This window comes from Lagopus muta, chromosome 14, assembly GCF_023343835.1.
Source record: "Lagopus muta isolate bLagMut1 chromosome 14, bLagMut1 primary, whole genome shotgun sequence".
NCBI lineage: Eukaryota > Metazoa > Chordata > Aves > Galliformes > Phasianidae > Lagopus > Lagopus muta.
The window spans coordinates 13,642,766-13,648,237 of NC_064446.1; positions in this window are offsets into that span (position 1 = coordinate 13,642,766).

The following is a 5,472-nucleotide window of genomic DNA, read 5'->3' on the forward strand; positions in this document are numbered from 1 at the left end:
AACATGTTCAAAGTATGACAGAAAAAAAAAAGCATTCTGGCTCATTCTCTTACGTGTATCTTAGATTGTCTATCACATGAGTAATAGTGGTGTCTTAAAGCTTATTACACAGCTTACCAAATCACTTTTAATTTTGCCCACCGCATGCTGAAAATGTCTGGAGCTGAACTGATGTTTTACGTAAGCCGTCCTTTCTCATATCAGTGTTGGAGGAAAGTGAAGAGATCAACGTTTCTGTTTGTTTTATAAAATGACTATTTTTGTAGCTCGCATTTCAGTTGTTGGTTTTTAATCCCACAGCTTTGCTTTGTGGATGGAAATTTACCTGGGTCCTATATTTCAAAGAATATACGTAGAACAAGTCCAGTATACTATTAAGAAAATAAAAGTCTTCTGCAGTTTGTTACTGAAAATATGGCAAATTATTTTGGTCCAAGTATTCAAAAGAAAATAGAGAATATACACATAACTATTTAAGTTTATACTCCTTGATGCTGCTGCTTATTTTTTGAAAAGGTGCTTGCGGTTTTGCACAACAGAAATCAGCTTTGTTAATTGTTGGGTTTGAAGCACTTGAGGGCTCTTCTAAACAAAACCGGTATACGGCGCAAGAAGGAATGACATAAAAATATTTGATGTGTTTACGTTTGGTTGCTATTCTGATAATTTGATCAGCGTTTTCCTTTAAATTCGAAGCTGTTCTCAGAGATGTAATATTTGAGATTTTTTTATGGGCTAAGATTTAACATGTAGTAAGAGATCACTTGAGAACCATCTCCCTACATAAATAAATACGTGTAGGGTGACTTCAACAGCAGTGTGGCATCTGTTGTATAAAGTATGGCAAAGTCTTTATTTCTAGCTTTATAGAAAGCTCAGCTAGCTGTGGGCACTAGGATTTTTTCTTAAAGCAAAAATCTCCTATTACCATTTGACTCTTAATCCTAATCCAGATGTGTATACAGTGTGAGGCAGCAACATCTGCTTCCATTGGGACTCTACTGTAATAGATGCTCTATGGATCCCATAGGAGGAGAGTCCCCGGAGCAGCACTCCAGCAGCCTGATGCTCTGTGACGTGCTTGCTCACGTGTGCATTCCCCAGGCTGTGTCTTTACTTCATAGTTTCTAGGGTAACAAAAGCAGAGGAGAAGGCAAGCAGGTAAGAGCCACGTTTTGTGCCCACTACCTGAATCGGTAGTTCTGTTTGTTGGTGGTAATGAAGCCGGGTTAATGCCTGTAACACAAGCTATGATTGTGTCTGCTAATGGGGAATAACTTTTTGAAGAGCCGTGTGTGTCACTAGCTTTTCTATGAATTCAGATGCTTAAATTGGTGCTAATTTTTTAAAAGAAAATGTAACAGATGGTTAGCAACGTATTTGTCTGTTTTTGATACTTATATTTTTCTTAAATGTTGGCAAACCGAACTTTATAAAATGACTGATGTGCATTTTCAGCTTCATCGGGTTTCCAAATTTTCCTAAAGTGTTTAAAATTCCATGGCAGTTACTGCTTCTTTGGAGCAATTGTTTCAAGTGTTTTCTATGCTAATTAAATCAACATGATTAGAAGAGATAGCAACACATAACTACAATTGTGCTATTTAAGTTCTGGGGCATACTGTGTCCCACAGGTGGTTCCAGGAGTGTTGTTCATCCAGAAACCTCCATCAGGGCAAATCAGAGATCCTTGTGTGCAGGTACCCAGTGCAGCGAAACCTTCTTGGGTCCTGAAGATAACTTAGAGAGATCATGATTTTTTTTCATCTATTTTACAGAGAAATGGAACAAATGGAAATAATGAACTGTTGTTGTATGAATTCCAGAGAGCGTATTCTGTGCTTTGCTCCAGAACACATGCTATGAAAGGGAACGGTAGGCTCCTCGAGTGATTTGTTAGGAAATCTGACATTACCCATGATTTAACCGCCCCCAGGCTCTCTGTTCTGTGAGAACTCTGTTGGAAATGCCTTCAGGCTGTACCTGCCCTCAAACGCTCTGTCCGTCCCCTTTGGGCCCTGTTTGCAGCCCCTTTCCCAAACGTCACGGAGCAGCATCAAGCCCTGTCACCTGTCACAGTGTTCTGATATTTTGGCCTTAATATTCGTTACGATACGGTGTATAATTTCAGAAGAAAGATGTGCTTTGGAGTCTGATTCCATAAACACGTGGCCTCTTCTGCCTATGACAGGCTTTGATTGTTGTATCTCGTTCTTGACGCTCGTGCAATAGGAACATGTTCCCTTCAGTGCAGTGACTATTCTGTCTGATGCTGGACTTTGTTTTCAGGATGATGGAAGGTATTTTTGTTGGACGGACAGCAGTCATGCTTCCTTGGTTGTTTTGTTTTGTTTCGTTTTTTGGATTCTTTTTCTAAGGAAACTAGAATTCCGTGAGGAAAGCTGCCAATAACTAGTTCTGAAGTGCTAGTTAAAGCCTTGTTCTGAAGCTTTTTTTCTCCAAAAATCTTACCGTAAAACAGTACTAAAGCCACTGTAAAATGACAAATAAATATGTATACTTAAGCAATTTGAGCCGTCTGTTTATTTACTGTGGCTGTTTTCTTTCTCTTGTTTTTTTTTTGTGTTGAAGTGGAATGTTTTATCTAACCAAGAGAAAGTGTTCTTAGTTATCTTAAAACAGAAATGTTTTGTTTACCACTTGAGTTTTCATTTCACCAAGAAACTCTGAGTATGAAAAATAAATGAATAACAGCTTTCTGAGGCTGCTGGGAGCTGCTTTCTGCTGATGAACTGAAACGTTTGGGCGCACAAACAGCTCTTGGCTTTACTGCCAAGTAAGAAGTGTGTTTTCAAATTTGTTTTTCTAAGTTGCAGAACCCTTCTGGGTAATATTGACAGGTCTGTATTCACATCCAGACCGTGCCATAATTGGATTTTCGGACTTCATTGCCGGTTGCAAGTGGACTACTGGTGGCCATAGGGGCATGTGTGATTTATCTGCATGTATATAAAAGGACACTGGTAGAAATCTCTTTTCACCTTGTGCTCTAACAGTGTTGTGTTTCCCTTTGTTCTCACCGAACAAGGCAGATGTACAGCTAAATGGAAAAAAAGGAAAAAAAAAATGTTCAGTTGTAGCGTTTGGAAGAGTTAAGCTTGTAAAGATGCTGATATGGTTTTTTGTTGGCTCTGTAAACCATCCGAGAGAGCTGTAGTGAAACTTATCTGCTACTTTGATCTAATTGCTTTTCGTTTTTCTTTCTAATACTAAGGGGCTGGGTCTCAGCCAGGCTTTGGCTTTGAAAAAGCTTCACCTGTGATGTGATGGCGTGAATTAATTCCTACAGGAATATTGCTCTTTTATGGAGAACTTGTAGTTTTATCTCTTCTCCGCAGGGCTTTGCAACGGACTGTCTGGATAAAGGGATGCACAGCAGATCCCACAGCTCCTGCTTATGTGATGATAGAATGTTTTTCAGGTTGCTTAAGCTACAGAGGTAGACCTAATGCTTTCAATAGAAGAGTACAAAAGCAAAAAAGCAGCACCCTGACATGCCTGCAAGGAAGTGCTGCCTCACCCCTCTCACCTCGTGCAATAAGATGGATTCATATTTGATCTTTAAACAAACTGTTCTGTGGGGAAGGAGAAAAATCTGCTGTTTCTGTGTACACGTCATAAGATCTTCCAGTGAGACATGTGGCTGTCAGCTGCATGGGCACTGCTGGGATTCCTTCTGAAGAACAAAGGCTGAGCCACGTGTTGCTATCATACAAGGTACAATTTTACATTCAGTACAGGTTTAAGTATACAGATGCCACTGTTCATGTTACAGCTCTGCAGCAGGTAGAAGCGTTATTCACTTATGTGACTTCCAGGGTGGGAAAAATGTAAGCAGAACACAGTAACGAGTTTAATAAGAATGGTAAGCCAAAGCCTAGGAGAAGTTTGCTTTCTAAGAAGAAAGAGATGAGTGAAAAAAACTAGAAGGGAATAAAGAAAGGTAAAAAGATGTAATGGATTTCTTTCTTTACAGTGTTCAAGGCAAAGGATGGTAAATGCTAAATTAAGCCACTTGCTTCTGTCTGTGGAAAAGATGCATGTTGAGGTGTATTGTGTTTTAATCAAACGGTCAGCTTTCATGACATACCTCCAAGTTACAGCCAATGATGTCGGTTCATCGGGGTTATTTATGTGATGCATTCATTCCTCTTATTTATGTGATGGAAAAGCACCATTTGGAAATGATGTCCCTCGTGTTCAGCATCTGGAGGCCCACAGCAATGCTGCCTTGGGTTTGTTAAAGCCGTGTCATGCAATTCTGGCCTCGCACTCTGCCTCTGCCTGGCCAGCAGTACTGCCAGGGGCCAGGGCCTGTGGGACAGCGGCTGTCACTGCTGTCCCCTGGGTCCGTGTTCTGTGCCCCCAGGGCAGCTGTCTGTGCTTCTTGGGCATCTCTGTGCCAGCTTAGCCCTGTCAGGTTTCTCAGAGGAGGATTTCCCTTAAACGTTGCTCAGGGAAGGTGCCTGCCAGAGCTCAGTGCCTTTCTGTTACAGCAGGATGTGTTTTGGTGCCCATCTTTCTTTGCCTTGTCACAGCTTGTGAGAGCTTTCTCTCTCCCCGCATCTGTTTGGAGCTTTTCAGATATTTGGAAGCAGTTGACTTTGCTGAAGCCTGGGTTCCTTGCAGGCGCTTGTTTTTGCATCCACTTGCCTGCAAGTCTGGCTCTTGTCCCCACGATCTGCTCCTTTTTCCTGTCCTTTTGACGTTATTTGACCAACAGCCCATTGCAGAGGCTGCCCTCAGCCATTTCATTTCTGGGCTGGGAGATTTGGGACATGACCAAAAAGTGACAAGAAAGTGTTTCACTCTGCAGGTGCAGGGCTCCTCGTGCTCCCTTTGCATGGGTCAGGAAAGACACGAGTCAGATGATGGAGCAGCACTGCTAACCTGAACTCCTCCAGCGGCAAAACCACTCCTGCATTGACAGTGCTGGCGCTCTGCGTGAGCTCTGTGCCTATTAATAACGTGACAGATGGCTGCAGTTTTGGATGGATCAGATTCAGTTTCGTGGATGGATGTTTTCTTCCACTGAGAAGGGAGGCAGCAGCTGCTGTTCCCTGCTGTGACGGCACGGTTGGTGATGTGGAAGGGTGACATGGAGACAACAGTGCAGAGGAGCTCTGGGCAGTGGATGAGGCACATCCCTCTGCTTGAGGCCGCCGGGACCCTGTGGTGTCTGCGGGTTTCGGTCAGTGTGCAGAGCTGATGGGTGCTCAGTGCCAGGATGGCCCCTCTGCTTCACCTGTGGGCCTCAGTGCTGCCACAGACACTTCCATTCGCTCTAATGCTTGCAGGAGAACTCTCTATTTCTGCATTTTGCTGATTGCTCACCCTGAAGCCATCCCAGAGCTGATGTATAACAAGAAGATACTGATGGGTGCGCTGAGCCCTACTGCCCACGGTGCCATGAAGCAGCACAGCCCATGGCCACTACAGGGAGCGGCAGGG